The sequence below is a fragment of the Lolium perenne genome, chromosome 1 (assembly GCF_019359855.2).
Source record: "Lolium perenne isolate Kyuss_39 chromosome 1, Kyuss_2.0, whole genome shotgun sequence".
Classification (NCBI taxonomy): domain Eukaryota; kingdom Viridiplantae; phylum Streptophyta; class Magnoliopsida; order Poales; family Poaceae; genus Lolium; species Lolium perenne.
The window spans coordinates 145,051,241-145,070,475 of record NC_067244.2 but is presented as its reverse complement, the minus strand read 5'-3'; the positions used below and the strand labels follow the sequence as shown (position 1 = coordinate 145,070,475).

The 19,235-nt window shown below is 44.5% G+C and overlaps 1 long non-coding RNA gene across 1 annotated transcript; it reads left to right on the top strand.

The window, feature by feature from the left end:
* The first annotated feature begins 6,575 nt into the window (after positions 1–6,575).
* Positions 6,576–7,277, top strand: LOC127306826 (uncharacterized). The gene is made up of 3 exons (XR_007854899.1): positions 6,576–6,881; positions 7,073–7,164; positions 7,241–7,277. It is a non-coding gene; the product is annotated as an uncharacterized lncRNA (long non-coding RNA).
* Positions 7,278–19,235: the final 11,958 nt, after the last annotated feature.

The following is a 19,235-nucleotide window of genomic DNA, read 5'->3' as shown; positions in this document are numbered from 1 at the left end:
CCACCTCCGGCGAAGAAGCAGAAGCAGTCCTGGGTTATTAACCCGGACCCTTATGCACCTAGAACCACAAAGATACCAGAGCCATCACTGAAGCCTCTCCCCACAAGGCCTTGGGAACGTAGTGCCGAGGAAGTCGACGCACACGCGGCTGCTGATTATGAGAAATGGAAGGCGAACTGCAAGAAGAAAAGGGAGGGTGAGCCCAAGCCAGTATTTTCTGACAAGCAAAAGCAGTGGGCTAAGTCATTTTTGAACACACCGTCCCAAGCCGCGAAGAATCTGCCTGCCGACTATGCACGTGAACTTCGTAGGCAAGCACTCGCATTCAAGAGGAACCAAGAGTTGGCGGAGAAGCAGGAGGAGGCCGAGAAAGAATTAGAAAGTAAAAAAGGGGGGAAACAAGTTGCCCAGCTCGGTGAACAAAGTAAATAATCGATCGCCCCGCTCATAGTGAAAGCCGCCGGTCCGGATGCCCCCGATATCATAGCAGCTGCGGCAGCACAAGGCTTGACTGTAACGAGTGCCAGAGAACAAGCGGCCAACTTAGATATCACTCTTCGTGCACGGTTAGGCCTTGATGAGGCGCCAATGAAGGACGTAGTATTTACATATGTGGAGAATGGGCCTCTCGTCGAGCCTGCGCAGGAAGAGGATCTACCTCGACAAATGAAAGGTCTGCTAAATTGGTACAAGGGTTACATAAAACTTAAAAACGCCAAAGACTATATTTATGCGGAAGTTAGACATGAGCATCACTTCAAACATTACTATATAACAATTTATCGGAGTGAATTGTTCCAGCTGTTCAATCTGCACGAGCTCGACAAATCTATCATCAGTTGCTACGTTCTGTAAGTGATTTATTAATTTCTACCCCATCTCATTCATTGTCTGCACTATATATATATATATATATATATATATAGGACATATTCATACTACACCCGGGTGTAGTTACACCCACGCGTGTTTCTCATAATCTAGAGAGTATCTATCATACCGGGAAGTATGTACATGTAGTATGAAGTATATAAGACTATTTTGGTAGTATATATAATACTTTGTAGGCAGTATGTACATTTTGTTACGTAGACTCATTTTTTACGTGTACATATGCATGTATTTCGGATAGTGCAAACTACATGTTCAAATACATTTTTTTCACCAAACTTGATTTGAAGTATCTTAGATATGTTGTATGAACATACTCAAATAGATAAAGTATCGTACATACTTCAATATGGTAGTATATTAGACATGGGTGTAGTTACACCCAGGGGTAGGAAGTATTTAAACTATCTTGTTGTGTACGCTATTATGCAGAATGAAGAAGCGGGAAATGAGAATAAGGAGCATCCATGATGTTAGGTTCATTGACCCACACATCGTTAATTCATATGTGTTAGAACACCACCCCGCCGACGTGGAGGAAGACCTGTGGCGGTTTCTTAGAAAACAGGAACTCAAAAGTGATATTCTATTTCCTTACCATTTTGGGTGAGTGTTTCTGTCTTGAGCACATTCTCTTTTGTTTACTCCATGCATGGTATGTGGCTAATCGATGAGTTATGCATGACTGTGCATGTATCGTGTCCGCAGGTTCCACTGGATTCTGCTAGTAATTCAATTTCACACCTCCACAGTTCTCGTCCACGACTCTCTGAATATGGATGTGGCGCTTTGGGCCGACATGAGAAAAATGATGCAAAAGTAATTATTTTCATTCATTTGCGCTCTATATCGATCGGCCTATTTCGTTCATTTCCTAATATCAAGTAATAACTAATTAATAACTCTCTTGTTCATTTAATTTTCTTTGCCTCGTAGGGTTTGGAGACGGTTCGTAGATGAAAAGGTCGGTGAATTCAAAAAAGAGCTACAATTTAAAAGGGCAGTATCTGGGACTGGGGATATTCAGCCACCGGGGACCAATCTATGTGGATACTATGTTTGTGAGAGGATCCGGAGATACACCACTGAGCGGCAGCCGTCTAAGAACAACATCAAGAGGAATAACCTCCGGAAGACGCTTAGTCCAGAAGCTCGCTTCCGACCACTTCAAGAGGAACTAGCTGGATGGTTCGCGAGGGAAGTCATCGATCCTAGAGGAGAACACTATGTAGAGGACGTAGAACTTCATATGCACTAAATTATGTATGGAAACTTGTTCAAAATTGTATATGGTCATCCGATATTGAATATATATTGTATATTCCTCTTGAATTCTTTTTGGTTCTAATTTCAAATTTGTTTGAAATTGTACATTCATATGCATGTATGAAGTACCGTAGAATATGTGAAACTCCTTCAAAATTAAAACCCAAAAGAAATAAAACAATACAAATTAAAAAGAAACCAGATTTAGGGGGAGGGGGGCTAAACCCTAAACCCTGCGGAGGCCTTTAGTCGCGGTTGGCCAGCAGAACCGCGACTAAAGGTCCTCCGCCCTGGCGCTCGCCTGCCGCCCACGTGGACGGGCCTTTAGTCGCGGTTCGTAAGGAACCGCGACTAAAGGGGGGGGGGGCTTTAGTCGCGCTTAATTGGTCGCGGTTGCGCAACCGCGACCAATGGCAGTTGCGAACCGCGACCGAAGCCCTTTTTTCTACCAGTGACTAGGGTTCTGTTGGCAATTGATAAATTCCTCTCTTTGTCCCTCGACTCCCCCTTATATAGGAGGCGGAGCCGAGGGATTCGTAATACACAAGTTACAGAGTCTGGGAGGGTTTCCAACCCGTCCCGCAAGATTATAATTATTACTTCCTAATACAACTCTAGATTTCCTTAATAACATCTTGGGCTTCCGAATCTTCTTATTCTTCGAGTTATGGGCCTTCAGTAAACCCCGGGTACCATCTTCGGCAGGCCCATTGGGGATGCCTATGTCAGCCGCCCTAGACGCGGAGCACGCCGAAGCCGGAGGTTGCCGCCCCACCCGCCTCCACCGGTCGCCGCCTCCAACAAACCCCCGGGCACTTTGGCGCCTCACTCTCCCACGCCGCTGCCAAGGGCACACTACGGTTCCTTTGCCCACAGCGAGCCCGGCCCCGCACCCGTGAGGAGCTCCTGCACCTGCACGCAAGCCCGCTAGCCCGCTTCTGTCGACGCCCTTTTCCCACGACCCGCGCGGTCCTCGCCGACCACAACCCCATGTTCCTCTGTTGTCGATGTCGCTTGCCGTGGCCGCCGCGGCTGCTTACCTCCGTTGCTACTTGTCGAAGATGCTACTTGCTGGTGCAGCGTGGAAGTAAGGGAGGGCGGTTATTGGTGGCGCGAAGTGGAAGGTGTAGGGATACGGGTAGGCTACACTAGCGCAAAACAAAATTCTCTACCACGTAAATCAGGATTGTTGTAGTCATAGATCACGGAATTACCACTAGACGTGATTTGCGGTTACGATAAAGCACGTCGAGGTAGTCTAGTAGTGCTACGTCCTTGTTCTCACTGCCTCATCCCATGAAGTTCTCCTGTCGTGCGGCTCGCCCAAGTGCTACAGAACCTCCAAGGTATATATTAACACGTGCGCACCTATATTTTTCTCTGACCGTTTGGTTTCAGCGGGAGCGCTTCGAAGTTCTGCTGGTTGTTAATATCATGGAGCATGTTCTCGTTCCATGGTGCTGTCAGACAATGTCATGGAAGCTTAGATCTGATGACTAGCGATTGTGGTTTGAGTCTGGTGGGCGATGATGAATTGGCTTGTTGATTCATGACTTGAAGCAGTGGGCATGCCTGTGGGGGCGGCAGCATGAGGGAAGTTCAAGTCTTACCTTTCAAGGTGAAAATCCAAGATCTAGCCTTAATTGGTTGTGCCTGACAATGTCCTTGTTGAAGGCATTGTTTTGAGAGCTAGGACTTTCTTTAGGGTGAAAACCTAAGATCTATGATCGGCCGATGACGGCGCTTGTGTACCGTTTCCTTCTTGGAGGCGTCGCTTTTGAAGAAGCTAGACTACGGGTGCTGCTTGGAGGTGTTAGTGCCGCTTATTCAAGGAATTGATCACTGATGCGTGCAGTTAACACACGTCCATTGGGAACCCCAAGAGGAAGGTGTGATGCATACAGTAGCAAGTTTTCCCTCAGTAAGAAACCAAGGTTTATCGAACCAGTAGGAGTCAAGGATCACGTGAAGGTCGTTGGTGACGGAGTGTAGTGCGGCGCAACACCAGGGATTCCGGCGCCAACGTGGAACCTGCACAACACAATCAAAGTACTTTGCCCCAACGTAACAGTGAGATTGTCAATATCACCGGCTTGTTGTAAACAAAGGATTAGATGTATAGTGTGGATGATGATGTTTGTTTGCGAAGAACGATAAGAACGAGTTTGCGATGGGATTGTATTTCAGATGTAAAGAATGGACCGGGGTCCACAGTTCACTAGTGGTGTCTCTCCCATAAGATAAATAGCATGTTGGGTGAACGAATTACAGTTGGGCAATTGACAAATAAAGAAGGCATAACAATGCACATACATATATCATGATGAGTACTATGAGATTTAATCAGGGCATTACGACAAGGTACATAGACCGCTATCCAGCATGCATCTATGCCTAAAAAGTCCACTTTCAGGTTATCATCCGAACCCCTTCCAGTATTAAGTTGCAAACAACAGACAATTGCATTAAGTATGGTGCGTAATGTAATCAACACAAATATCCTTAGACAAAGCATTGATGGTTTATCCCTAGTGGCAACAACACATCCACAACCTTAGAACTTTCTGTCACTGTCCCAGATTCAATGGAGGCATGAACCCACTATCGAGCATAAATACTCCCTCTTGGAGTTACAAGTATCAACTTGGCCAGAGCCTCTACTAGCAACGGAGAGCATGCAAGAACATAAACAACATATATGATAGATTGATAATCAACTTGACATAGTATTCAATATTCATCGGATCCCAACAAACACAACATGTAGCATTACAAATAGATGATCTTGATCATCATAGGCAGCTCACAAGATCTAACATGATAACACAATGAGGAGAAGACAACCATCTAGCTACTGCTATGGACCCATAGTCCAGGGGTGAACTACTCACACATCAATCCGGAGGCGATCATGGTGATGAAGAGACCTCCTGGAGATGATTCCCCTCTCCAGCAGGGTGCCGGAGGCGATCTCCTGAATCCCCCGAGATGGGATTGGCGGCGCACTACAGGAAATCCGGTCTATTGCAACAATAATTATTGCAACGGCTAGTTTTCGTTGCAATAGAATGCAATATTGCCACGAAACCCCCATTTGTGGCAATAGCCTCCACGTATTGCCACAATTTAGTTTTGTTGCAGTAGTCACATTTTTTGTTGCAAAAGAGGGCATGTATTGCAACAAAACATGGCGATGTTGTAATATGGTAGTCCTATTGCGACAATTACGCTTCATTGCATAAAATTACCACCTTGTTGCAATAGAGACTAGCTAATGCAACAAAAGCATAAAATTGTGGTAATATTTGAAAAGATATTGCAACATTTTCCCATGTTGCGCTAAGTACTCACATTCTTGCAAAAAATAGCGTGTATTGCAACAAAATACTAATTTGTCGTAATACTAGTATTTTTCCTCAAACCCATTTCGTTGCAATAATGATTTGCATAATGCAACAAGTTAATTGCAAAAAGTAGGTTTTCAAAACTCGCACCACGCATGTGCCTCTAACCAACGGGCCAAGGCTTGCTTGTTGTAAAGAGTACAGACAAAACTCTTTTGTAGTAAGTTTAAACGCTTTTTGCAACTATTGATTTTTCCATTGTGACAAAACTTAATTGCCAAAAGCAGTATCCATGGTAATATATATAAGATATTGCAATAATCATTGATTTTTCAATCTTTATTAAAAAGATGCAAGAGGTATCATTATCGCTGATTAATTCATTTTCCTTTTTATTATAAGGAAAAAAGTTAATTGCAAAAAGTAGGTTTTCAAAACTCGCACCACGCATGTGCCTCTAACCAACGGGCCAAGGCTTGCTTGTTGTAAAGAGTACAGACAAAACTCTTTTGTAGTAAGTTTAAACGCTTTTTGCAACTATTGATTGAACCTGACATGTGCATACTGGAGCACACCGATTACCATCCGGTCCACTCGTAATTTGTTGTACAAACTAGAGTAACACGTATATTGTAGTCAGTATGCATGCTAAAAAAAATCAGAACACTAGCACATCCTAATGCTACTACCTGTCAGTACACATGCAGTCAACCTTACACACAAACCAAAATTTGAATACTGAATGTCAAAATGCTTTAACATCTTCCAGTAAACATGCACATAACTTTAGTTATGTTTTAATTTGGGATGAAACGCTGTAGTTCATGTTTTCATTTGTCAGTGCACACAATAACCATGGACGAAAGCCTTCAGGGTTGCTTAACAGACTACACTGTTAATCTATCATTCCTGATTTCAGCATGTACGGATGAAGCTCGGTGATCACATGGGTAGGTGAGCACGCGCTTCCTATCCAACACGTGTCTAACACCGTTTGTTCTGCCGTCAGCGTGTGTATATGTGATGATGTAAAAATAAAGCGATTCGTTTTTTATTCCCTTTCCTCTTCCAACAGATGTAGTGGTCCAACGTGAGAGCATGGTCGCCGCCCACGCCACCATCCACTCCGCCGCTGCCCATCCCGGCTCAAACCCCTTCCTCCACCTTATTATTCTATGCTTCTCCACCATGGCGCCACGGACATCGATAGACATATCAGCTTAGAGCTCAACGAACGAATTAATTGGGGAGATATCGATGAAGGGTAAGTTCAAGATCTAATCCGGTCAAGCTCGTCTCTCCCGTCGCCTCCGCTCGGACATCGCGCCTCCAGCCGGGAGCGGCAAGCCAGACAGCCGGCAATCACGGTTTAGGATTTAGGTGCTAGATCAAATCCTCCCCAGACTCTTCCTCTTGTGGTGTTTGATACATTTTCTTCCGTCGGAGATTTGTCCCCGTCCGCTACTCTGCTGCCGAAAGCCGTAATAGATTGAGACAGAGATTTGTCCCCGTCCGCTACTCTTCCTTGCTTGTCCTGCACTTCTGAACTTTTGCTCGAACTTTCCCAACAGAGATTGGGCTGTGCTTGACTGGGTTTGGAGTTCTCTTCTCGTTTCTTGGGATCATCATGCTGTTTGACAAGGGCTTCCTGCCAATGGGGAATGTAAGTATCATCCTCATGGTTTTACTTACACTTCACTGCAGCCTGCTCCTTTCTAATATCACCATGTCGTTGTCAGATTCTCTTCGCGTCTGGTGTTACACTAACCATTGGGCTGAACTCAACCGTACAGTTCTTCACCAAGCCTAAGAATCACAAGGTCCTGTACATGTAACGATGCAAGCTCATTCATCTATCCAAACTGTTAAGTTCCAGTTCAGTTATGAGCTAACAAGATTCACCTGAACGTCTGATCGTTTCTTCTGCAAAATTCACTGAAGGTGCTACTACTAAATAGCTTTTTTCGGAGCTACGGATCTTGAGGGGGTGAAGGCCATGCTGGAGTCCTGGAAAGCCGCCGAGGAAATTGCCTCGTCGTCTCTGCCGGTTTCGGCTGGCGCGTTGAGCTCGGGAGCGGCCAATGGGAAGAAGGCGCCGGCCGCATCCATGTCCCGGGTGCCGTTCCACAGGCTCTTCGCCTTCGCCAACAGGACTGACGCCAATGGGAACAAGGCTCATGCTGCTCGGGGCGGTCGGCCTCCCAGGCATGCTAGAGCTCCTCGAGGTAGACGATGTTGGTGAGCCTAGAGAGCAGGACGGCGCAGGGTCCAAGTCCCTGCGGTGGAGCGCAGAGGTGTGGAACCTCTATAAATTGGAGAGCTCAAGTCGACGGCGGACAGGGTGGGCTGGGAGGGGCCGCGCCAGCGGCTGGAGGAGCTGCGGTGTGGCGACGGAATCCGGACAAGATTCGGCGCGGCGCGGGGGCAGAGGTCACGCGCGACGCGGCGACGAAATCCGGGCTCGTCGGCCGTGGGGGACAGGGGCTCGCCTGTGGCTCTTGCCGCTCGGTGGAGAATCGATCCCAACCGCCACGCTGAGCACTTGGAGGCGGCGGGGCGGGATGTACCGGGCCTGCCGTGTCCGGCGCTGGGTTGTCTTGCTGTTTGCCCGTGAAGTAGTAGGAAACCAGCCATTGGTTTGCTACTGTTTATCTTCTCTAACCTCTGCTACTTTGACTGCACAACAATAGAGCAATGATGGAAGATAGTTTAGCATTACTTTATTTAGCCAGATGCTCACCTACGCTGATCTTCCCATGGTCTGTTGCATAGAAACTATTTTTAATTGGCCAATGCTCATCACGCCTCGCGCATGCGTCTGATGTTCGCCGTGTAGTCGCCGTTTGTCGCAGGAAGAATCCCAACCATCCTCAATAACATCCAACGATGATGGATGGGTGCTCACGTACCCATCTGATCACCAAATCCACTCTCTCAGCCCATGAACGAGTAGATGAGGTGAAGAAGCACATGACAGATTTTCAACTCCCCCATAGAAATTATGTCTGAATTATAGATTACAATAGTTTTTTTTGTGTGCTATCAGCTGTTTAATCAATCTTCATGTCAAATTTAAGAGTGAAATAATTCACTTTATATATCACTACACACTTGTTCTGCAACTTCTTTCTCTTTTCTATGGAACAGATTGTCCTATAGCATTTCATATGTTTATAATAGCAGCTCTGACATGTTTGTAAAACTTTCAGAGGCAACAAGCCCTGTTGGATTTTTCCAGGTAATTTTCAGTTATAGCATACATTACTTTCCATGTATGTGCCTCTATTGAGAGAGTATTGGGATTGAGACGTATATGCAGTACCTGAAGCAGTTGGTCCATAATTTTGCCTGGTAACACGAGTACGGCGCTCCTTGATGCACGCCAAATCAAATTCGATGAGTAGAACGCCAGGAATAATGAAATCTATCCCAGACTGATGAAATTGCACGCGGGGCCTCACTTTGCCGTTCGGTTTGAGGAGGACGCACCGCCGTTGAAGAACCCTAGCGGCGGCGCTGCAGGAGTGCAAGACGAGGGAAGGGCGGCCACGGCGTCAAAGACGAAGGACGGGAGGAGCTGTTCGTTGGCACTTTTGTTTTTTTTCCTTAATGTATAATTTGACCCACCGTTTCGACCCATAATTTAGAGGCCCAGACTGTAGCCCAAAGTGTAATAAAGATTTTTTTTAACAGAATGGTGATACCACTTACCCTCTGTACATTAACGATCCTTTACCTTTCCTGATCCTGAATATGTCAATAAATCTCACAAATTTCTCTGTCATTTATTAGAAGGATTGCATGCCTGACTGCATGTATGTTAAAAGGATTTATATTTATGGGAGCTCTCCCTTGATTTAGATAGACGAAAAGAAATTAAATGGTAGGTATATGGGCAAAACAATCACACTAGCCTGATTTACAAAGATTGCATGCGGTCCATCGTTAAACGAAAAAGATTGCATGCAGCAGTGCTACTCCTCAATTCTAGCTAGGGGCAAATTTGCCAGCAAACCTGATGATTAGAAGTAAACTGAAATTATGCAGACCCATTAGGGCATCTTCAGCGGCGGGCGACGCAAACAGACGTTGAGCGACCGTTTGCGTCCGCCGGGCGGAAAAATGCGTCTGGTACCACCTCCAGCGGCGCGACGCAAAGTGACCGAGCCGTCCGCAGTGACGCAAACCTGGCCCAAATATGCGCCTCGGATGCGTCTGCGGACGCGCGAAGTGTCCGCTCGCGTCTGGCAGACCTTTCGTCGGGCCCGCCTAGCAGCGACCCTGCGTCGATGCGTCTTCTCAAATGCGCCTACGACTGGCGCCGCTGCGTCGCTTCGGCAGTCTGCGCCACGTTAATGGCGATGCCTCGGCTGCCGAGCGACCGCCGTCCACCTCTGCCAACGAAGTTAATGGCGACGCCACGCGTCCCGCGGCCGTCGCTAGCCTCCGGCCTATATAAAGAGGACGCGCGTTCTTCTTCCTCATTCACTCCTCCAAGCAAACCCTAGCCGCAACAAGCTCCGCCGTAGCACCGGCTAGCTCTTCTTGCGACACAGCCAGGCCTGCGAGGAAGTCCATGGCGGGACCTGGTGGCCAGCGAGGCGGTCGAGGCCGCCGTGGTGGAGCAGGTACGACACCATGGTCGCTGTCGCCTGCGCCCTCCTCGTCTTCGCAGGAGGACCGCTGCTTCGAGTTCCTCCTCCGCATCGACGACGATCCACTCGGCATCAAGCGGCTCACGAACAAGTTTGGCGAGTTCGTCGATGGCGTCGAGCCGACGCAGTTGCAGCTACGGGGGGCCAGCTGCAACTTCTGCCAGTCGACTGTGGAGGTCTTGTTCGATTGGCAGGGCAAGATGTACCTACACACGGGGTGGGATAAGTTCGCCCGCGACCTCGAGCTCGAGCCCGGCTGCCAGCTCACCTTCCTCTACGAGGGTGATGGCGAGATGATCGTCAAGGTGTTCGATGACACGGCGCGACGCAAACGGACGCTCACAGACAATAAAATGCGTCGCGCCGCTAGAGATGCCCTTAGGGAATGAGATGATTAGAAGTTGAGAAGCGCTAAGCGTCCCCCGGGGGATCGACCTGATCCCCCGCCTCCGTAGATCGCCACATGTCCAACTGGACCACCCACGTACAGGCAAGATTTCACCCGCAAAGAAAGCGCTTCCATCCCCTCCGCGGAAAAAGCAAGCCCTCCCACCCCTGGCTCTCCCGACCCCGTCGCCCTGGGGCCTGTGGCCAGCGTCCAGCTCCGGTGAAGGGCATCCAGCCCAATGGTGGATGTCGCGGCATCACCGTCCATCCCTTGGTAGCGAGTCATCGAGCGGCACCAGTGCGTCCAGAGACGACAACTCGACGAGAATCGCCATGACCACCGCAAACCCTAGGCGCAGTAGGGGTCGGGAGCGAGCAGAGGAGGCCCCGTCTTCCAGATCGACGCGGACAGAAGGCCGCGACATCGTGCAACGCTTCGAACGCGACCCACGCCAAGGTCTAGGACCACCGGAGTCGATCAGAGCAGGCCGGCAATGGTGGAGGCGATTGGGGAATCACATGAGCGGGGACGAGTTTAGGGTTAGGGTTACTCAGGGGAGAGGAATGGGGCCGATGGGCCGAGCTAGGCCGAGGTCCAGTCTAACCCGCGGGATCAATAAAATATAAACTTAAATCCTTCTATACAATAATCTGTTCTTTTCCCTCTCGCATATCAACGGGTACACCTACCGGAGGCCGGCTGTGACTGGCAGGGGAAGCCCTGTATTGTTCCCACGGTTTGGTGTATCTATGAGGGGTTGTAGGGTCTGTCTGAGGGTCATGCGCCGAGGGGTAAGCGACCAAGGTGAAGTCGACACCTAAACTCAGCATGGCTACAGCATTTGGGTGGGTATGCAAGGTCGCGGGAAGGAACAATAATTGGATACCTTATACCTAGCCTCACACCAAGAAAGTGTGTCCGGAACCGCGCGGCAGCGGTGGGGGAAGAGAGAGAGAAGCCAATCGGGAGGACGTCGTGACAACACGAAGCGTTTCCAACCTCACTGCATCATGACGGCGTCAACACAACGAACACCACCACCGACGGTAATTCACTTCCTATCTCCTCCCATCCTAGAACTGTACAACTAGATCGCCGACGGTATAAATAATTTTGGTAATATTATTTTTAGGAGCATATATATTTTATATTGCTTAGAAATATTATTTTTAAATTTATTTTTTTACTGTAAACATTCCCTCCAAAAAGAATTACTTTGCCGCCACCTAATTAATTAGCGTTAGCAGTTTACGCCAAAAAAAAAAAACCTCCCGCTAAACGCCGCCCGAATTTTGTTTTTGTCCCACCAAAATAGCCTATTTAACCTTCCCGGTAAAGGCACCTCACAACTACTCCCGATTAGTACTCTAACGAAATCACAGCTTCATCACGGAAGCGATTGGATCTGAGCTCTCCTCTTCGTTCGTGCTCGCGGCGTCATCGGCGTTAACACACCACCGCCGATCGGGACTACAGTGTCGCAGGTTATTTTCTTCCAATCCCTCCCATGGTAGAACCACATCGCCCACTCACACGAACCACACGTTTCAGCGCCGCTGCTACCGCCTGCCACCAGTGCAGCCGTTGCCGCGCTGCCCTACGTCGCCGCAATGCCCTGTATTGTCGGGGATCGCCGCCGCCCTGCCCTGTAGTGCCGTTGCCGCGCTGCCCCACGCCGCCACCCTTCCAGACGCAGCTCTCCAAATGCGTTTGGGGATGATGCCGCGCTGCCACTGCCCTCGACTCCGTCATCAACCTGGCGGCAGGGGCGGAGGCAGGGGGCGAGCTGGGGCGAGACCCCCTCCCCAATCGATCGCCCCCGCAGTAGCTACTGGCGTACAGCTATGTGCTACTGTATGTGCGCTAATGGCCGGAGATTAGCACTAATAATTCGCCCACGACCAATTGATTTAGATGTGGACCAACGAACTAAAGCCCTGCAGCCCATCTCTCCATGCATAGGGCCATAGTTTTCCTGGAATTAGCAGATCGATCGTGCCTTCTTGGGTTGATTGAACCGTGCCTCGCCAGCAATTATCGATCGTGCCTTCTTGGGTTGATTGAACCGTGCCTCGCCAGCAATTAGCAGGGCGTCGCTGACACAATTTCTCTGCAATTTCCATACTGCTTCGCCTAACACGTAATGTCCATGAGGTATGCTGTCTCGTATTACAATTCAGTTCATAGATACCCTTGGTTAGCTTTTTTATATTAGATCAAAAAGAACTTATGTATAGATTTGTATACCTTCATAGAGGTGAAAGACAATATCAGGATACTAATTGAAAGTGCAACTTTTTTTTAATCTTCAAAAATTAAGAAAACACTTAAATGACTTGTCACATTGTAATATTTTGCTAATGATCTATATTTTGAGATTACATTAAAAAAATCTATAGTACTGTGTGCGTGATTACATTAGAAAAATCTAGTCTCACAAGTAAATCAAGTCTGACTAGTTGTACTATTGATGAATGCTTGTACTGAATCCTTTTCTGATTGGTGACTCATTGTATTAGATGCTCAACATGGATTCTAACTCTAATCCTTTTCTGATTGGACATTGTACACCCGATGCTTTTACTGAATCTAGTCTCAACATCTATGTGGTTTATTCTCTCATCTGAACTGAAATAATGTTCATCTGAAATGAAGCATGTTCAGTATTCATCTAATATATATTTTTATCATTAGAAGTTCAGCATATCTTCGCACATCAAAGGTCATTGGTGTTCGTACATTACACTTGCTTCTGCTTTGTGATCTTTCATAATTCCAACATGACACTATTCAGCTGATTGTGTTTGCCTTCATAAATGGTAATTGAATGTGTGATAATAACGATGTGATGACAGACTTCTCTTGTTTATAAGATGCTTTCAAATTCTTGTATAATGGTATCAGGCATGATGACCTGCTGTCCAAATACTCTGTAAAATCTGCATGCGCCTGCAATCGTACTATAGAACTCTGAATATTTTTGTCATTTATTTGACTAAAGCAATGTTAGGATGCTTTAAATAACCTGATAATTTTCTTATTTGGTCAGGCCATAGATGCACACGGAATCCTGCCAGTAGGTGATTCATGCTTTCGACTTGTGCCTTTTCTATATGTAATGCTGCCTCTTCAAGGTAGTTTGGCTTGAACAGAACTAGTTAGTAAGAGGGCCACGCGTAGGTGCTAAATAAGGTTTCTGAAAAATATTTGACAGTTTGTACTTTTGTATTGATAAGTCAAATTCTTCACTAATGTCTATATGTCCTTTTGTCTTTTTTTTCTATCAGATTAAGCTAGGACTACAAAACTATTCAGTTATTGTTGAACATTGTGTCGATTGTTAGAGCTGATATATATATGTATTGTTGAAAGTCCTGGCACTCTTGTCTTCTTATTCTTTCAGAAATATCATCAGCCCCTGATGTTTGTTTAGCAAAAACTGAATCTTAGTAGCGGAATCTAAAAAACCTAACTTTATGCACCTAGAACTCATGCAACAAGAAAGTATGCATACTCCATTTAAGCCTTGAATTTCAAAGTTTTTTGCTGTAACATTTACGCATGTTTGGCTTCTTCTATTTAAGTTCAGTTTATATTTGTGATAAATAAATGCCCAATGTGTAATGCGCATTACTAAGAATCTCAGGTGTGTTTGTGGTACCACTGGTGGAAACAAACTGTGATCCATTCAGCTTGTCTAATATTTTGTTGGATAGACATACTATCATAGTCATTCTTGCATCCTTTTATTCTAAAAACTCAACTGGTTGCGTATTAAGCAAGAGAAATAATATAAGACATTCGAAAAGATTGTTTCCAAGATATTGAAGTGCTAAAGTATGTCTGCTTTACGTTTTGTGTTTTTTTTTTCTGAATATGACTCAATTTCTGATCTTACCTACTCAAGGGCACAAGGATGAGTTCAATGGAGGATGCATACTTTCCGTTGCCTTAGGTTAGCATCACAAAAAGTATACTGTTGGGTCAAATCCCAGTCGCCATGACTACATGCTTTGTTGCGCTAGGATGTAGCAATGAAGAAATTTTTATTGTTGCAATAAATTGTTACCACATTTTTCTGCACGTTGTGATAACTACTTGGTGCCACGGAATAAAATATTGTTGAAATAGAGTATCGCCACAAAAACTATTGTGCTAGTAGCTTCTTGCTACAAACATTTTGGACGCTGCAATAAGTATGTAACGCCACAACATTGAATTTTGTTGAAATAGAGTATCTCCACGAAAAGTGCACATTGTTGCAGCAGCTTCTTGCTACAAGAATTTTCCCGTTGCGATAAGTATTTGGCGCCACGAAACTGGATTTTGTTGAAATAGAGTATCGTCACGAAATGTTCAAATTGTCGCAACACCTTCCTGCCACAAAAGAAATTACCGTTGCTATACCTATTTATCGCGACGAGTGGAATGATTGTTGCCATAAGTTAATACCACAAGCGTAGCGGTCCGTGGCAAATGACTAATGCTACAAACCAGGAGATGTTGTCATAGGTTGTTGCCACGACTCACTATTGCCACAAAAGAGAGTGTGCAACGAAACGTAGGTCGTTGGCATAGGTTATTGCCACAAATATCTATCGCCACAAACTAGCAAACGCCATGATTCGGTTGAGTGTTGCGTCAAGCTATCTCCACAAATCAAATTGTGGAGATAAGTGAGTGTTGCCACATAAAAGTGTGTGGCAACTACCCACATGGTTGTTGCAATAGATCGCTTTGTTGCCACAATTGTGTTTTCGTTGCAATATCCTATTACCATATGTTTAATTGCAACGCTTGCCAACGAACATCATTTCGTGGCAATACGTGCATATTGCCACAAAACACCATCTATCGCGACAATTTTTTTTGTTGCAATAGACCCGATTCCTTGTAGTGGCGGCTGCGTCTCTGGAAGGTTTTCCGTATCGTGGCTCTCGGTACTGGGGGTTTCGCGACGAAGGCTTTAAGTAGGCAGAAGGGTAGGTTTAGGGGCGGCACGAGGGCCCCACACACCAGGGCGGCGCGGGCCCTAGCCTGGCCGCGCGGCCCTGGCGTGGCGGCGCCTCGTCGCTCCACTTCGTAATCCTTTCGGTCTTCTGGAAGCTTTGTGGAAAAATAAGACCCTGGGCGTTGATTTCGTCCAATTCCGAGAATATTTCCTTTGTAGGATTTCTGAAACCAAAAACAGCAGAAAACAGCAACAGGCTCTTCGGCATCTCGTCAATAGGTTAGTGCCGGAAAATGCATAATAATGACATATAATGTGTATAAAACATGTGAGTATCATCATAAAAGTAGCATGGAACATAAGAAATTATAGATACGTTTGAGACGTATCAAGCATCCCCAAGCTTAGTTCCTACTCGCCCTCGAGTAGGTAAACGATAACAAAGATAATTTCTGAAGTGACATGCTATCATAATCTTGATCAATACTATTGTAAAGAACATGAGATGAATGCAGCGATTCGAAGCAACGATGAAGACAATGAGTAAACAAATGAATCATATAGCAAAGACTTTTCATGAATAATACTTTCAAGACAAGCATCAATAGGACTTGCATAAGAGTTATTCATAAAGCAATAAATTCTTAGTAGAAATCTTTGAAACAACACAAAGGAAGATATAAGTTTCAGCAGTTGCTTTCAACTTCAACATATATATCTCATGGATAATTGTCAACATAAAGTAATATATCAAGTGCAATAGGTAAACATGTAAGAATCAATGCACACAGTTTACACAAGTGTTTGCTTCTGAGATAGAAAGAATAGGTAAACTGACTCAACAATAAGTAGAAGAATGGCCCTTCGCAGAGGGAAGCATGGATTACTATTTTTGTGCTAGAGCTTTTCATTTTGAAAACATAGAAACAATTTTGTCAATGGTAGTAATAAATCATATGTGTTATGTATAAGATATCCTATAAGTTGCAAGCCTCATGCATAGTATACCAATAGTGCTCGCACCTTGTCCTAATTAGCTTGGATTAACATGGATTATCATTGCATAGCATATGTTTCAACCAAGTGTCACAAAGGGGTACCTCTATGCCGCATGTACAAAGGTCTAAGGAGAAAGTTCGCATTGGATTTCTCGCTTTTGATTATTCTCAACTTAGACATCCATACCGGGACAATATAGACAACAGATAATGGACTCCTCTTTAATGCATAAGCATTCAACAACAGATAAAATTCTCATAAGAGATTGAGGATTAATTGTCCAAACTGAAACTTCCACCATGGATCATGGCTTTAGTTAGCGGCCCAATGTTCTTCTCTAACAATATGCATACTCAAACCATTTGATCATGAAAATCGCCCTTACTTCAGACAAGACGAACATGCATAGCAACTCACATGATATTCAACAAAGGTAAAAGTTGATGGCGTCCCCAGAAACATGGTTACCGCTCAACAAGCAACTTATTAAGAAATAAGATACATAAGTACATATTCTTCCCCACAATAGTTTTTAAGGCTATTTTCCCATGAGCTATGTATTGCAAAGACAAAGGATAGAATTTTAAAGGTAGCACTCAAGTAATTTACTTTGGAATGGCAGAGAAATACCATGTAGTAGGTAGGTATGGTGGACACAAATGGCATAGTTTTTGGGCTCAAGGATTTGGATGCACGAGAAGAATTCCCTCTCAATACAAGGCTAGGCTAGCAAGGTTGTTTGAAGCAAACTCAAGTATAAAACGGTGCAGCAAGACTCACATATGAACATATTGTAAGCATTATAAGATTTTACATCGTCTCCTTGTTGTTCAAACACCTTAACCAGAAAATATCTAGACTCTAGAGACCAATCATGCAAACCAAATTTTAACAACCTCTATGTAGTTCTTCATTAATAGGTGCAAAGTACATGATGCAAGAGCTTAAACATGATCTATATGAGCACAACAGTTGCCAAGTATCAAATTATTCAAGACATTATACCAATTACCACATGAAGCATTTTCTGTTTCCAACCATATAACGATGAACGAAGCAGTTTTAACCTTCACCATGAACATTAAGAATAAAGCTAAGAACATATGTGTTCATACGAAACAGCGGAGCGTGTCTCTCTCCCAAACAAAGAATGCTAGGATCTGATTTTATTCAAACAAAAACAAAAATAAAAACAAACAGACACTCCAAGTAAAGCACATAAGATGTGACAGAATAAAAATATAGTTTCACTAGAGGTGACCTGATAAGTTGTCGATGAAGAAGGGATGCCTTGGGCATCCCCAAGCTTAGATGCTTGAGTCTTCTTAAAATATGCAGGGATGAACCACGGGGCATCCCCAAGTTTAGACTTTTTACTCTTCTTGATCATATTGTATCATCCTCCTCTCTTGACCCTTGAAAACTTCCTCCACACCAAGCTCAAAACAAATTCATTAGAGGGTTAGTGCATAATCGAAAATTCATATATTCAGAGGTGACATAATCATTCTTAACACTTCTGGACATTGCACAAAGCTACTGAAAGTTAATGGAGCAAAGAAATCCATCAAACATAGCAAAACAGGCAATGTGAAATAAAAGGCAGAATCTGTCAAAACAAAACAGTCCGTAAAGACGAATTTGTTAGGGGCACTTAACTTTCTCAGATGAAAATGCTCAAATTGAATGAAAGTTGCGTACATATCTGAGGATCACGCACATAAATTGGAAGATTTTTCTAAATTTTCTACAGCAGGGGCGGCTCAATTTCGTGACAGCAAGAAATCTATTCCTGTGCAGTAATCCAAATCTAGTATCATCTTTACTATCAAAGACTTTACTTGGCACAACAATGCAATAAAATAAAGATAAGGAGAGGTTGCTACAGTAGTAACAACTTCCAAGACTTAAATATAAAACAAAGTGCAGAAGTAAAATAATGGGTTGTCTCCCATAAGCGCTTTTCTTTAACGCCTTTCAGCTAGGCGCAGAAAGTGCGAATCAAGTATTATCGAGAGACGAAACATCAACATAGGGGTTTGGAGTTTTCTCAACTATGCATTGTATCTTATCTATGTAAGTTTCAGAAGCTCCTTTTTCATTACTCTTAGGCTTACTATTCTCATCAAACAAATTTTCAGGAACAAGCCAACCATAGTTATTTTCTAGAGCTTCATGCATTCCTAGGAGCTTACTAGGTATCGGTACTTTAATCTCCCCTCCATCATTAACATTATTAGTGTACTTTATTCTATCAATGTCCATCTTTTCAAGGGTACTAGCAAAGTTGGTGTAAGAGCCAAGCATCTTATATTTAATAAAGACTTTTCTAGCCTCTCTTGCTACACCACCAAATTCTTTAAGAAGGGTTTCTAAGACAAAATCTTTCTTTTCTCCTTCCTCCATATCACAGAGTGTAAGAAACATATGTTGAATTATAGGATTGAGATTAACAAATTTAGTTTCCAACATGTGTACTAAAGAAGCAGCAGCAATTTCATAAGTAGGAGCAAGTTCTACCAAGTGTCTATCTTCAAAATCTTCAGCTGTACTAACATGAGTGAAAAAATCTTCTATATTATCTATTCCAATTATAGACCCTCGTCCCACCGGTATGTCTTTTAGAGTGTACTTAGGAGGAAACATGATGAAATAAACAAAAGGTAAATAAAGCAAATGCAAGTAACTAATTTCTTTGTGTTTTTAATATAGAGATCAAGACAGTAAATAAAGTAAAACTA